This window comes from Lathyrus oleraceus, chromosome 5 (genome assembly GCF_024323335.1).
Source record: "Lathyrus oleraceus cultivar Zhongwan6 chromosome 5, CAAS_Psat_ZW6_1.0, whole genome shotgun sequence".
Classification (NCBI taxonomy): domain Eukaryota; kingdom Viridiplantae; phylum Streptophyta; class Magnoliopsida; order Fabales; family Fabaceae; genus Lathyrus; species Lathyrus oleraceus.
In genome coordinates this window covers 106527759-106545278 of record NC_066583.1, presented here as the reverse complement: position 1 = coordinate 106545278, position 17520 = coordinate 106527759, and positions in this window count along the sequence as shown.

Below are 17520 nucleotides of genomic sequence, written 5' to 3'. Positions count from 1 at the left end.
AAGGAAAGAAGATCCGTCATCGATTAAGATGAACATATCAAGGATAGACTTGCTTGGGAAAATCAAGGAGGATATCCGTCATCGGTTAGGATGAACATATCAAGGATAAATTGCATGAAAGAGTAGGAATTACATCTATTGAATGTTGGATAGAATACCAGAAAGAGAATATCCGTCACCAGTTAAAATGAACATATCAAGGATAAACTCTGAGGGGAGGAATAGGAATTATATTTATTAGTTACTGGATAGAAAACCACAAAGAGAATATTTGTCATCGGTTAGGATGAACATATCAAGGATAAACTCTGCAAAGGGGAGAAAAATAGGATTTACAACTACCAGTTATTGGGTAGAAGACTGCAAAGAGAAGGAAACCAGTCACCGGTTAGGATGAACATATCAAGGATTAACTCTCTGAGGAACAAATGAGGATTACAACTACCTTTTTACTGAGTAGAATACCAAAAAGAGAATATCTGTCACTGGTTAGGATGAACATATCAAGGATAAACTCAAAGCAGGGGAAGAAAATATTTGTCATCGATTAGAATGAACATATCAAGGATATACTTCCTAGGGAAACGTGAAAACGAATCAGCTGAGGAGAAAAGGGGTACTATTGTCGGGTATTGGGCAAAAAGTGACACAATGCAAACTAAGAAGAATATTACCAGTTACTGGGTAATAAACTCTTAGGGGACCAAAAACATTTATCTAGGGAAGATCTATAAAGAAACGGTCAATCAAGACTCAATCCAATGAGGATATAACTCAAGGGGAGTGGTTCCATCCAGATAATTAACTGGGGAAGAAACTGAAATAACAGTCAGCCACGAGGATATAACTCAGTGGGAATTGGAGAAAGGTTAAAGTCTTCCTGCTTAAGGGGTCGACACTCTACAATTGAAAGAGGACAGACACACCAAACCTGCATGAGGATAAAGTACAACCATAGTAGAGAGTTAAAATAACAATGAATCACAAGGTGTAATGATGCGATAATGAAATTTCTGAATGTATATGTATATGTATATGTATATGTATATGTATATGATTATGCTGACAAAATGATCACAAAGGATACGAATGTTGCTGGTTTGAATCATCGATACAATTCTCGGCCAACCCGCACAAGAGGGAAACAACTGCTGGAGAAAAGATCAATTATCTCAAAGGATCAATCATGGCTGGGGAAAGCACAAGGATTTACTGAGGAAAACTGCTATCCACCCCGTGGGGAATTTTAGGTCAACACTATGTCACATGGGTGACAACCCTACAGGGGATTAACACAATAGCTTCTCAGAATCAAGGAGGAACCAAAATCTGCCGAAAATGTGCAGACTGTCGAAATAACATGCCTATAACTCAAGGGAGGCCAACAAACTCGGCTGGGGAAACCACCATAACTCGGCTACTGAAATGTTGTCGGGGATGAAATAGGGATTACACCCACTGCTTAGGGAGAACAATAATGCTCGGTATTTTAGGGCTTACCGCTTTTCAACTACTGTTGATATTCCTTTAAATGATACTGATTGCTTAAAATGACTGCTTTTATATATTTAAGAAAATATGATTTTAATTTAAAATTTAATTTCAAAAATGATCATAATAAAATTTAAATCTATTTGGCTGAATTAAACAAGAGTAAAAACAATTGGATAAATAAAAAGCTCAACTTTATTTAATGGAATGGTAGTCTGTAAATGACAAGACTCCATAGATTTTTACAAAAGTTGAAAAATGGTAATTTACATGGAAAAGGGATACATTGAATACAATGATCATTAATCCTTCTACCAACTTTCGATATTCATTATGCTCTTGGCGACTTCATTGGAGATGGTGACTCAGAATTGACCGATTTTTGCTCAGGAATGTCTTTAAAACTGAAGATCAGCAGGATGTAGTTACTTGCCATAATCCCTAATTTTTGCATAAATTTCCCCAAGGTGGGGTACTCATTTTATCGGGATGATTTTCTATTTTTATGTCTCTAATTTTTGCTTGGATCGCCCTTTCAGGTTTCAATCCACCGAGACGCTCATTTTTGCCTAAGCCGCCCTTTCAGGTTTTCAACTTAGCGAGTTGTTCTTTTCTTTTTAGGAGAAGTATTTCTTGACTGCATCTGCGTTCACATGACGAGTGAACTTTTCACCATCCATAGTTGTAAGAATCAAAGTACCGCCTAAAAAGGCTCTCTTAACAACATATGGGCCTTCATAATTAGGAGTCCATTGTGTAAGAACAAAGTTGGTTCTACAATATATCTCTAAGATTTTGATGATAACAAAGGATGAAAAAAAAATGGTACTCTAACGAGATTTTTTCTTAGTGTGCAGGACTCTGACCATTTATGCAGGACTCTGACCATACATCAGATAGAAAATTACATCAGATATAAAATATTTGATGATCAGATGCCACTCAGAAAGTATGCGTCCAGAAGGTTCTGATTCTAATCAATGCAGATACCAGCGTAACATTAAGAAGTCAGAAGCTCCGATAAAAGACTACTAAATCCAGACTCTGATACTAAAGAAGTTTAGAGCATTGAAAAGATCTGATGGGGTTATACATAATCATCCTCTGAAGACAAACTATGATATATCAAGACTCTGATGTAGACTCACCAGTCCATAACGCGTAACCGAAAAGAAACAAGGAGAGTAATGACATTAATCATTCTTCAATGACCAAGATTTTGTCATCACTCTAGCGATCCTTCACAACAACTATATAAAGGACGGAATACTTCACAAGAGAACACACCTGAGACACACAAGAAATCTCATTTATCCTCTCTCATTTTTCACGAGCTACTACTCTTACGTGAAAAGCTATTGTTCTTATAATTATGTAATATTTTCTTTTTGTTAGAAGCACTTTACATTACAATTTATACTTTTGCTTGAACTACTTCCTCAAGTTACTCTGCGCAGTCTGAATACTTGAGAGGGCTGAGAGATTATTCTCTTAGACGTTTGGTTGTATAATCTTTCAAGATTAGTGGATTAAGTCCTTTTTGAAGGGGAAATCACCTTGGCTGGGTGGACTGGAGTAGCTTTGAATTTCAAGCGAACCAGTATAAAATTATGTGTGTGTCTGATTTCTGGAAAAAATAATTATTTCCAAAACAATTCAAACCCCCTTTCTTTTTTTTTTCTCAACCTTCAATTGGTATCAGAGCTTCGGCTCTGTTATTGATTTTCTAATCAAACACTTAACAGTGTAGAGAGATCCAACGTGAGAAAAACTATGGCCAACACCAATGAAAGAGATAGTTACAATGCTAAACCTCCAATATTTGATGGAGACAAATTTGATTATTGGAAAGACAGAATTGAAAGTTTCTTTTTGGGCTACGACGCTGATCTATGGGATATTATCACAATTGGCTACACACCACCTGTGACAGATGCTGGCGTTTCTATTCCCAGAAGCAGAATGTCAAATGATCAGAAGCCTGAATTCAAAAACCATCACAAAGCCAGAACGATACTACTCAATGCTATTTCCTACAATGAATATGAAAAGATCACCAACAGCGAAACAACTAAAGAAATACTTGACTCCCTGAGGATGACTCACGAAGGAAATTCTCAAGTCAAAGAAGCAAAGGCTATGGCTCTAATCCAGATATATGAAGCCTTCAAAATGGAGGACGATGAAGCTATAGAGGTAATGTTTTCTAGATTTCAAACTTTAATCGCAGGACTCAAAGTACTGGATAAAGGATACATAACTGCGGATCATGTCAAAAAGACTGTTAGAAGCTTGCCAAAGAAATGGAGACCCATGGTCACAACTTTAAAGTTATCAAAAGATCTGAACAATATCAGCCTTGAGGAACTCCTCAGTTCATTCAGAAGCCACGAGATAGAACTGAAGTAAGATGAACCTCAAAAGAAGATCAAGTTTGTAGCACTAAAGTCCAGATCCGAAAGATGCAAACCATATAGAAACAAAGCCTTCCAGGCTGAAGAAGAAGAAAATGATGACTCTGAGAAGGAAGACTCTAACGACGAAGAAGAATTATCCCTTTTAACCAGAAGAGTAAAAGAACTCTGGAGAAAAAGGAATAATAACTTCAGAAGACTAAGACCCAAGGGGGATCGATCAGAATCAACTTTCAGAGGTAAGTCAAACAAAGATATAAGATGCTATGAATGTAAGGAAACGGGTCATTACAGAAATGAATGTCCCAAGTTGAAGAAAGAAAGCTCTAGAAGAGAGAATTTCAAGAAAAATTCATTCAGAACTAAAAAGGGATTGATGGCCACCTGGGACGACAGTGGATCTGATTCCTCAGAATCAGACTCTGAAGAACAGACAAATGTTGCACTCATGGCTACCACCTCTAGAAATACATCAGATGGTGAATCTGAATCTGAAGACGTATTTTCTGATCTTTCTCGCTCTGACCTTGAATCATGCCTTTCTGAAACTCTAAACTCATATCAGAAACTTAAACAAAAATTTAAAGTTGTAAAAGAGGATCTTGAAGAAACCATCGAAGAATGTGGTAAACTTGAGATGACAGTTTCAAAGCTAAATGGGATAAACAGAAGCAGAATGGAATCCATGATTTATGGAGTAAGTCATAATAATAAAAGAGGAATAGGGTATGACCCCAGTGAAGATAAATCTTCCACAAATGACAAACCTAAATCTCCATTTTCTTATCACTACACACATACACAAGCACAACGTTTTGATAATGCTAGAAAACCCAAAGTTCTAAGAAACTCTAGGAAAACTAATCATAAAGGACCCAAAAGATTCTGGGTACCAAGTGATAAGATTGTTTATGTTGCAGATATCTTATGCAGCAGAGTTAAGACACCAGTCATGGTACCTGGACTCTGGATGCTCGTGACACATGACGGGAAGAAAGTATATGTTCCCAAGCCTAGAACTTAAAGATGTTGGTTTCGTAGGTTTCGGAGGAAATCAGAAAGGAAGGATCAGAGGCTCCAGAACTATTGGTAATGAAACTCTTCCCTCTATATCTGATGTTCTCTATGTAGAAGGATTAATGCATAACCTGTTATCAATAAGTCAATTAAGTGATAACAGCTATGATGTAATCTTCAATCAAAAAACATGTAAAGCAATTAATCAGATCAATGGAACAGTCCTATTCACTTGCAAGAGGAAAAAAATATTTACAAAATAAATCTTTCAGACTTAAAAGAACAAAATGTAAAATGGTTGATGTCTGTTCATGAAGAGCAATGGGTATGGCATAGACGGTTAGGCCACATTAGCATGAGAAAACTCTCTCAGCTAAATAAACTCGAGTTAGTCAGAGGTCTACCCAAGCTGAAGTATTCTTCAGATGCTCTATGTGAGGCATGTCAGAAAGGGAAATTTTCCAAAACATCTTTTAAAAAGAAAAATATTGTTTCCACCTCTAAGCCTCTGGAACTTCTTCACATTGACCTGTTTGGACCTGTTAAAAATAGCATCAGTCAATGGAAAGAAATATGGACTAGTTATTGTTGATGATTTTAGTCGCTGGACATGGGTAAAATTCCTAAAGCACAAGAGTGAGTCTCACTCTGTATTCACTAGCTTCTGTTCCAAAGTGCAAAACGAATTTGACTCCAAAATCATCAGAGTTAGAAGTGATCATGGTGGAGAATTTGAAAATAATTTTTTTGAAGAACTATTCGTTTCTAATGGAATATCCCATGATTTCTCCTGTCCTAGAACTCCATAACAAAATGGGGTTGTAGAAAGGAAGAATAGGACACTCCAAGAGATGGCCAGAACCATGATCAATGAAACAAATGTGGTTAAGCACTTTTGGGACGAAGTAGTCAATATTGCGTGTTATATTCAGAATAGAATCTTTATAAGACCTATTCTAGAGAAGACTCCCTATGAACTGTGTAAGGGAAGAAAACCCAACATTTCTTATTTTCATCCTTTTGGATGCTCTTGCTTTATTCTGAATACTAAAGAACATCTGAACAAGTTCGATTCAAAAGCACAAAAAGGTATTATGTTAGGATACTCAGAACGCTCTAAAGGCTACAGAGTATACAACACAGAAACCAAAATTGTGGAAGAATCAATTCATGTTAAATTTGACGATAAGCTTGACCCTGAAAAGTCAAAGCTAGTTGAGAAACTTGCAGATCTGGAGATTACTCTTGCAGGTTCTGAAGAAAAGACCCAAGCACCAGAAGTACCTCATAAATAAAGTCCAGATGCAACTAAAGCCTCAACTATCCAGAAGAAATCAAGAAGCCGCCCCAACATCTCTGAAGAATTGATTCTGGGAAACAAGGATGAACCTGTCCGAACTAGGTCAACATTCAAGATACCTGAAGAAATCCCTATAGGACTAGTATCTCTGGTTGAGCCTACTTCCTGTGATGAGGCACTTCAAGACATCGACTGGGTTCTAGCTATGAAAGAAGAGCTAGATCAATTCTCAAAGAATGACGTCTGGGATCTTGTTCCAAAGCCCAAAGGAACTCACATTATTGGAACCAGATGGGTGTTCAGAAACAAACTGAACGAAAGAGGAGAAGTTGTCAGAAATAAAGCTCGACTGATGGCACAAGGGTACAATCAACAAGAAGGCATTGACTACAATGAAACCTTTTGCCCCATTCGCCAGGTTAGAATCTATTCGTTTACTTGTTTCATTTGCTGTAAATCATTCTATCAAACTATATCAAATGGATGTCAAAAGTGCATTTCTTAATGGTTATATATCAGAAGAAGTGTATGTCAATCAACCTCCAGGTTTTGAAAACTCCAAATGTCCATAACATGTTTTTAAACTTAAAAAATCATTATACGGTTTAAAACAAGCTCCTAGTGCTTGGTATGAAAGACTAAGCAATTTTCTTTTGGAACATGACTTTATTAGAGGAAAAGTTGACTCTACACTCTTCTGTAAAAACATTAGTAATGACCTCATGATATGCCAGATATATGTTGATGACATTATTTTTGGTTCAGCTAACCCTTCTGTATGTCAAGAATCCTCTGAGCTAATGCAAGCAGAATTTGAAATGAGCTTAATGCAAGAACTAAAGTTCTTTCTAGGAATTCAAATCAATCAAGCTTCAAAAGCTACCTACGTTCATCAAAGTAAATACATAAAATACATTCTTAAGAAATTCGAAATGGTGGAATGCAAACCTGATAAGACACCTATGCATCCAACTTGCATTCTGGAAAAAGAAGAAGTTAGCCAAAAGGTTTGTCAGAAGCTCTATCGTGGTATGATAGGCTCTCTCTCTATTTGACTGCTACACATCCTGATATTCTGTTTAGTCTATGTCTTTGTGCCAGATTCCAATCAGATCCTAGAGAATCTCATTTAACAGTTGTTAAAAGAATACTCAGGTATCTGAAAGGAACCCCTAACATGGGCCTAATGTATAAGAAAACATCAGAGTATAAACTTTCTGGTTACTGTGATGCAGATTACGCAGGGGACAGAATGTAACGTAAAAGTACATCTGGGAACTGTCAATTCTTAGGAAGAATCTGATATCATGGGCCAGCAAAAGGCAATCAACCATAGCTTTGTCCACTACAGAAGCAGAATATATTTCAGCATCACTATACTCTACTCAGATGCTCTGGATGAAGAATAAACTAGAAGGTCTTCAGATCTTTGAGAGTAACATTCCTATCTTCTATGACAATATAGTCGTCATCTATTTAAGTAAGAACCCTATTTTGCATTCCTGAGCTAAGCACATAGAAATAAAACATCATTTCATTAGAGACTATGTTCAGAAAAGGGTAATAACATTAAAAAAAATTGATACAAACCATCAATGGGCTGATATTTTTACCAAACCCCTACTGAAGATAGATTATCTTTTATCTTGAAAAATCTAAACATTCAAAATTGTTCAGAATGAAATGTGCCTCTGAAATAGCAAAATAAGACTCTGAAGTAAACACTTGGATTCTATATCTGACTCTGATGCTACTACCAATTAGAAGTCATCTGAGTTAGAAATCATCAGGATCTAACCCTTTGGTATTCCTGAAGATCAGATAAAGTAACACGTGGTACATCTTGTGTCTGACCTTGGAACTTCTAGACAGCTGTCTAGCAAAAATCAAGAGACAAACTCTTGATATCTCCTCGAGCAGTGTGCTGATTTATGGATTAGACCCCCATCATGGGTTGTAATCATTCTCCTCCAAACGTGCTTACTTGGTTAAACGTGTTGCATTCAATTTCTTAACTATTAAACTCACTTTCTATTGTCGTTTTGTGTGCACCCTAAATGTGTATATATTCATTTCATAAACTACACTTGCACACTTTGACACTCACGACCTCACAAAACCCTCTCTCTCAGTTCTTCATCTCCTTCAAAGGATTTATGCAGTCTTCATCAAGTTCTTCAAACATTCATCATCACCCTCAACTATTATTCATGGATTCTCAGCAACAATCAGTTTACAACTTCTCCCAACAGATGAACTCAACAGAGCAAGCACCCGGTTCTAGCCAATAAACTACTGCAACCACCGGCGTCGTCTCAACTCCAATCTACAGGGAACCCCACATCCTTGATAGTGAGCCCCACATTCATCTAGCAACTCCCTTTGATAAGCTTGAAGTTCTATGTGAAACTTTGGTTGATTTCGAAAACATGAAGCGTAATGGCATCGACCTCACTGAAGAACTGAAAATGCAAGGGTGGGAAACCTACTTTCAACGCCTCTATGGCCCTGTGTACACGAATCTGGTAAAGGAGTTTGGGCGTTTCGCAGACTCAGATGATCACTACATTGTCTCCTATGTTCTGGGAGTCAAGATAGTCATCACTGAAAAATCAATTTCCTCCCTTCTGAACATGGAGAAGACAAGAGGAAGACGCATCTACAACATAAACCCTAGGGCAAAGTACTTGTTCCAGGAAATAAACCCTACCATCTTCCAAAAGAGTGCTGAAGGCAAGCATTCCAAGAACAAGGAACTACATCAGAACCTCTGGGTCTGGATGAAGATAATCTTAGGCACCATCTATCATCGTCCTACTTCAAACTCTTCTGACTACATCAACACAGATCAAAAGTGCATCTTGTACTGCATTCACAAGGGTCTGAAACTTTGTCTATCTGTACTCCTCTTCAATTACCTCAGAGATTTAGTTAAAGACACCAGAAACAACATGAAGACAAGAAACTACATCGCTTTGGGAGATTGATATCTGATGTATTGATCGAGAGTGGCCTCGTGGACCACCTGATTCAGCTCAAACTCATGGAAGATGTCACCATTGACACTGGAAGACCTCTGAATGCTCAGAATCTGAAGAGCATGGGAATCATTGATCAAGTCAGAGCCAAACCAACACTTGATACCTCCTGGGAAGCACTCAAAGATCAAAGGGAGATTCCCAATGGACTCTACCTATTCTCTAAGATTAACCCTCTAAAGGTAGTATCCTACTATCTACAGGACCTTGCCAATCAAGAGGTGGATATCTCTGAATTCACAATGGAATGACTACCTGAGCATCCACCAAACTTCATGAAGAGGATGCGAGAGCCCTCTGAAAAGTCCAAGAAGGAAAAGGAAGCTAAGCTGGGAGAATCCTCTAGATCAAGACCCCCAGTTCCTCTGGTTGGCTCTCATGGTAAGTTTGTATCTCTCCCTCCCTTTGTCAAAATTAAACCAATTGCTTCTTCTCTTCCCCAAACAACTCTCATATACACCTCTGCTGAAACTCCTCCCTCAACCACCAGATCTTCTAACCCACCTTCTCTGAAATTCAACCTCGCCACCACAACATTACAAGTTTCAAAAGCAGAAATGCTGAATGAAACCACCTCACCATTAGCATCACCGTCTCCTCAATCCCCATCTTACTACGAACTCTCCTCTGATACTGAACCATCTGACCCTCAATCCCCCACTCTGGCTCAGCTCCAAGCCCGTGCTCTGGCCTCTCAACAACTATCACATCCTGAACCTGAATCTGAAGTCACTTCCCCACCTTCGGAACATCCAAATCCAACCATATCTGAACCACAACCAACCCACTCTGAACCACAACCATCTAAACCAACCCACTCAGACATACCACCACCCATCACTTCCGCTGACCCAACAAATCCAACACTTAATCTAAGTGCCCCCATCTCACCCTCCTCACCCTCCCCAACCTCTACCACTGAACCAAAAACTACCCTTCCTACCCTTGAAGAAGCAATCCAGGTTTTTGCAGAGTCTTCATTTGAGAAGGTCAAGTCTCTGACCATCAACTCTGGTATCAGTGATGATCCCTCTGCTGTAAGGATCCACTGGAACAGAGTGATAAATTGGATGACCTCTGAAGCCTTCAAGCTGAAAGGCCTCTCTGAGCAAGTTCGCAACGACTTCATCAGAGACGCTAGGATCAGACTCCAAGAGCGCCTAGCCATTAGAACTGAGGAACGGGTAAGGAAGGAAGCTGGAGAGAAAGCGTGCCAAGAAGAACTTCAGAGAATCAGAGAAGCTGAAGCAAAGGCTATTGTTGATGTTGTTGTTGTTGAGGCTGAGGCAAAAGCTAAAGCCGACGCTGAAGAAGCAACTCACATTGCTGAAGAAGCTGCTGCCAAAGCCAATGCTGATGAACTGACTCAGGGAGAGCACTCTAACTCTGGGTTCGTCCCTCTGGTCTTGAAGACTCTAGAGGAACTGTAGAAAGAACAACAGATAGTTCGAGCCAAACTGGATCAACATGATTCTGTCAACGTTAACATTCATAACATGATGCCCTAACTGCTCCAAAGGATTCCTCCGCCTCCAAACCCTTAGGCACCTAGGCTATTTGCTTGTTGCTTTCTATGTTTTGTTGTTTGTTCCTTGCTTTCTGCTTTTTGACATATGTGCTTATCTGTAAATGCTTCTCTATCAATATCAACTTTTTTTTGCTGCTATGTCTTTTTTATTCTGACAAAAAGGGGGAGAACTAAAATAACTCTGATGAAAACATAACTAATTCTTCTCAAGCACTGCAAACATTTTCAATAAACCATTACTAAATCAATGACTAAAGATATGCAGGAAAGTAGCTAAAAGCACCAAACCAAGGAAGGTCCGGTAAAAACTTCTGAGTTATCCAAAGATCTAACTCAGGGGGAGCCCATTGTACTATCTGATCTAAGATTTTCTTTAAATGTTTCATCTTTACTCTGAACTATTTTGTCATCATCAAAAAGGGGGATATTGTAAGAACAAAGTTGGTTCTACAATATATCTCTAAGATTTTGATGATAACAAAGGATGAAAAAAAACGGTACTCTAACGAGATTTTTTCTTAGTGTGCAGGACTCTGACCATTTATGCAGGACTCTGACCATACATCAGATAGAAAATTACATCAGATATAAAATATTCGATAATTAGATGCCACTCAGAAAGGATGCATCCAGAAGGTTCTGATTCTGATCAACGCAGATACCAGCGCAACATTAAGAAGTCAGAAGCTCCGATAAAAGACTAATAAATCCAGACTCTGATACTAAACATGTCTAGAGCATTGAGAAGCTCTGATGGGGTTATACATAATCATCCTCTGAAGATAAACTCTGATATATCAAGACTCCGATGTAGACACACTAGTCCAGAACGCGTAACCGAAAAGAATCTTAATATGGAAAGAAAGTATTTCAAGAAGGGAATAGTGAGGCGTGCAAAACTGTTTTAGAAAGAAAAAGGAGAGTAATGACATTAATCATTCTTCAATGACCAAGATTCTATCATCACTCCAACGGTACTTCACAATGACTATATAAAGGACGAAATACTTCACAAGAGAACACACCTGAGACATACAAGAAATCTCATTTATCCTCTCTCATTTTTCACGAGTTGCTGCTCTTCCGTGAAAAGCTATTGTTCTTATAATTCTGTAATATTTGCTTTTTGTTAGAAGCACTTTACATTACAATTTATACTCTTGCTTGAACTACTTCCTAAAGTGACTATGCGCAGTCTGAATACTTGAGAGGGTTGAGAGATTATTCTCTTAGACGTTTGGTTGTGTAATCTTTCAAGATTAGTGGATTAAGTCCTTTTTGAAGGCAAAATCACCTTGGCTGGGGGGGACTGGAGTAGCTTTGAATTTCAAGCGAACCAGTATAAAATTAGGTGTGTGTCTGATTTCTGAAAAAGTTTTTATTTCCAAAACAATTCAAACCCCCTTTCTTGTTTTTCTCAACCTTCACATTTTCCCCTAGAATCTGGCTTGAAAGATAGAATCTTCTTGAGCACAAGTTCACCTTCTCTGAATACACGAGGTCTGGCCTTCTTATCAAAATCTTTCTTCATCCTCTACTGATATAACTGACCATGACACATGGCAATTAACCTCTTCTCTTCAATCAAATTCAGTTGTTCAAATCTGGTCTGACACCATTCAACCTCAGTCAACTTGGCTTCCATCAGAACATGCAATAATGGGATCTCATCCTCAACTGGGAGCACAGTTTCCATACCATAAACAAGTGAGAAAGGGGTTGCCCCTGTTGAAGTGCAGATGGATGTACGATACCTATGCAAGGCAAATGGGAGAATCTCATGCCAATCCTTATACGTCATAACCATCTTCTGAATGATCGTCTTGATGTTCTTATTTGCAACTTCAACAACCCCATTCATCATAGGTCTGTAGGGAGAATAATTATGACGTGCAATCTTGAAGTCTTTGCAAAGATCTTCCACCATGTTATTGTTCAAGTTTGATCCATTATCAATAATGATCTTGCTTGACACACCGTACCGACATATAATCTGATTCTTGATAAACCTCACAACCACTTGATTGGTTACATTCGCATCTGATGTCGCCTCAACCCACTTTGTGAAGTAATCAATAGCCACCAAAATGAAATGATGTCCATTCGACGCCTTGGGGTCAATCATGCCAATCATATCAATTCCTCACATGGATAAGGGCCATGGAGAGGAAATAACGTTCAACAGTGTCGGAGGAACATGAATCTTATCTGCATAAATTTGACACTTGTGGCATTTCTTCACAAATTTTCAACAGTCAGATTCCATTGTCAGCCAATAGTAACATTCTCGCAACATCTTCTTTGCTATAACATGTCCATTGGAGTGAGTACCAAAGGAATCTTCATGGAATTCAGTCATCAACAGGTTTGCTTCGTGTCTATCCACGCATCTGAGCAAAACCATATCAAAGTTTCTCTTGTACAATACATCACCATTCAGGTAGGAGTTTTCGGCTAATCTTCTCAAAGTCTTCTTATCTTTCAAAGATGCCTCAGGCGGGTAAGTCTAACTTTGGAGAAAACACTTGATATCATAATACCACAACTTTTCATCTTTGGCTTCTTCAACAGCAAACACATGAATTGGCCTATCAAGACGCATCACAGTCAAATTGGGAACTTCATTCCAATATTTCACTACAATCATTGAAGCCAACGTTGCAAGAGCATCTTCCATCCGGTTTTCATCTTGAGGGATATGATGAAATTCAACCTTTGTAAAGAAAGTTAAAATCCTCCTCACATAATCTCTATATGGTATCAAAACGGGTTGATTTGTCTCCCATTCACCTTTGATCTGATTCACAACCAAAGTTGAATCTCCATAGACATCTAAGTACTTGATTTTGAGATCAATGGCCTCTTCAAGCCCCATAATGCAAGCTTCATACTCAGCCATATTGTTTGTACACTTGAAAGTCAGTCTAGCTATGAATGGAAAATTCGTGCCTTGAGGAGTAATAATCACTGCCCCAATGCCATTACCATAGTAATTAACAGCTCCATCAAATACCATGCCCCAACGGGAACCAAGTTCTGGCCCTTCTTCAAGAAATGGTTCATCACAATCTTTCATTTTCAAGTACAAGATCTCTTCATCAGGAAAATGATACTGCACTAACTGGTAATCTTTAATTTGTTGGTGATCCAAATGGTCATCCAAGACACTACCTTTGATTACTTTCTGAGATCAGTATTCAATATCATACTCTGATAATAACATCTGCCAACGGGCAATCCTTCAGGTTAAAGCAGGCTTCTCAAAAATATACTTGATCGGATCCGTCTTGGATATCAACCAAGTGGTATGATTCAACATATATTGATGTAGACGTTTTGCATCCCAAGCCAATGTGTAACAAGTCTTTTCTAGCATAGAATACCGAGTCTCACAGTCAGTGAATTTCTTACTCAGGTAGTAAATAGCATATTCTTTCCTTCCAATTTCGTCTTGCTGACCAAGAATACAACCCATACTCTCATCAAGCACATTCAAATACATGATCAATGGTCTTCCTTCAACAAGCGGAGATAGAATCCGAGACGCAAGTAGATACTCTTTGATACTGTCAAAACCTTTCTGGCAGTCTTCGGTCCAAACACAAGACTGATTTTTCCTAAGAAGCTTGAACATAGGCGCACATGTGGCAGTCATGTGTGAAATGAATCTTGAGATATAATTCAAGCGACCGAGAAAACCTCTGACTTGCTTCTCAGTTTTGGGCGCAGGAATCTCTTATATTTCTTTGACCTTGGCGGGATCAACTTCAATACCCTTCTCACTAACAATAAAGCCCAACAACTTACCAGAACGAACACCAAAAGTACATTTACTAGGATTCAAGTGAAGTTTATACTTCCTCAAACGCTGGAATAGGTTCAACAAATGCTCATCATGCTCTTCTTCATCACTAGATTTAGCAATCATATCATCGACATAAACTTCGATCTCTTTATGCATCATATCATGAAAAAGAGTAGTCATTGCCCTCTGGTAAGTTGCACCAGCATTCTTTAAACCGAAAGGCATCACTCTATAACATAATGTTCCCCAAGGTGAAATGAATGTGGTCTTCTCCATATCTTCGGGTGCCATCTTGATCTGATTATATCCGGAAAATCCCTCCATAAACGGAAAGACTTTGAATTTGGCTGTATTATCTACCAACATATCAATGTGTGGCAGAGGGAAATCATCTTTCAGGCGGGCTTTATTCAAATCCCTATAATCAACGCATATACGGACTTTTCCATCCTTTTTCGGAACAAGCACAATATTTGCCACCAACTGCGGATACTCGGAGGTAACAAGGAAACCGACATCAATCGGCTTTTGCACTTCTTCTTTGATCTTCACTGCCATATCAGAATGAGTCATCCTCAATTTCTACTTGACTGGTGGGCATTCTGGCTTCAACGGCAATCTATGCTCCACAATCTCATAATCCAAACCAGGCATGTCTTTATAGGACCAAGCAAACACATCAGAATACTCTCGGAGAAGATCAATCAACCCCTTCTTTACTTCAGGACACAGTCGAGATCCAATCTTGATTTCCTTCACATCATCCTCGAAAACCAAGTTGGCTAGCTCAATCTTCTCTTCTTCATCACTGGATTTAGCAATCATATCATCGACATAAACTTCGATCTCTTTATGCATCATATCATGAAAAAGAGTAGTCATTTCCCTCTGGTAAGTTGCACCAGCATTCTTTAAACCGAAAGGCATCACTCTATAACAGAATGTTCCCTAAGGTGTAATGAATGTGGTCTTCTCCATATCTTCGGGTGCCATCTTGATCTGATTATATCCGGAAAATCCGTCCATAAATGAAAAGACTTTGAATTTAGTTGTATTATCTTCCAACATATCAATGTATGGCAGAGGAAAATGACCTTTCGGACTGGCTTTATTCAAATCTCTATAATCAACACACATACGGACTTTTCCATCCTTTTTCAGAACAGGCACAATATTGGCCACCCACTGCGGATACTCGGCGGTAACAAGGAAACCGACATCAATCTGCTTTTGCATTTCTTCTTTGATCTTCACTGCCATATCAGGATGAGTCCTCCTCAATTTCTGCTTGACTGGCGGGCATTCTGGCTTAAATGGCAATCTATGCTCCACAATCTCAGAATCCAAACAAGGCATGTCTTGATAGGACCAAGTAAACAAATCATAATACTCTCGGAGAAGATCAATCAACCCCTTCTTTACTTCAGGACACAGTTGAGATCGAATCTTGATTTCCTTCACATCATCCTCGAAACCCAAGTTGACTAGCTCAATCTGCTCTTCAAATGGCTGAATGGCTTTTCCCTCGTGCTCAAGTAGACGAGACAATTCATCAGATACTTCTTCATCACTTCCTTCCTCAGCCTCAAACACAGGGAATTCAAAGTTTGGTGAAGGAGTAGGATCATTGTATTCAATGGGTTTAGAAACCAACCTGCATAATGATTTGATATTTTGATTTTAGAGAAGTGAATTGGTGACCAAATATTATGCAGATGGACAAATTATATTTATTGATTTATGTTTTTTATGATTACCATTTTCAGAAAAAGCAAAAAGCAAAATAAGACATCGTAGATGTGGATGAATAGAATTATATTTTATTGATGGTTAAATTTGAAATGCCTAACAATGTTCACTTCTCCCTTAGGCATAGGAGAAGGATTTTCAAAAATAATAAAAGCAGTTACTTAGAACGATGCACAATAATAGGAATGTCAACAGTAGTCCAATTGTCGCAAGCTTTTCCATGTGTCACAAAATTGGTGCAATCTTCATCTTCATCACCCTCGATCACAGCAACTAAGTGTTATTCATTACCATAAATGAACCCTCCGCTATGGAAACTGGGTTGCACATCTTCAGCTCTAACCACAGATGAACCTCGTTGAAACCCAAACCAGCTCTGCTCTTATTGTTGGCGACCTCTACCATACGGCCCCACTGATTAGAACTTCCACCTTCAACAATTCTCTGCGCATATTTGAAATAGGACATAGGTGCCCCAACTCTCTTTTCCTTAGAAATAGATAGAGCTTGGAATGGAGTTCCAATCTCATCCTCAACTTCTATGTAAGAGAAAGACGACAGGTGGCTTACCAACAAAGCCTTCTCCCCACCGACAATAATCAGATTACCATTCTTGACAAATTTCAGTTTCTGATGCAATGTTGACGTAACTGCTCCCGCATCATGTATCCATGACCTCCCTAAAAGCAGCTATAGGGCGGGTGGATATCCATTACTTGGAAAGTAATTTGGAAATCACTCGGACCTATCTTCACTGGAAGGTCCACCTCACTAATTACAATCTTGCGAGAACCATCAAAAGCTTTGATGATCACGTCACTATATCTAGTTGGAGCTCCTTGATACGACAATCTAGACAGAGTTGACTTCGGGAGTACATTTAATGAAGAACCAGTGTCAAACAATACATTTGACACAGCATCCTCGTTGCAGTTCATCGAAATGTGTAGTGCCAAGTTGTGATTTCTACCTTCCTCGGGAAGTTCTTCATCACAAAAGCTCAAGTTGTTGCAGGAAGTGATGTTAGCCACAATATGATCGAACTGATTCACCGTAACATCATGCTCCATGTAAGCTTGTTCTAATACTTTTTGCAATGCTTCTCTGTGTGCTTCAGAATTCATAAGCATAGACAACACCGAAATCTTGGAGGGAGTTTGGAGCAGCTGCTACACCAT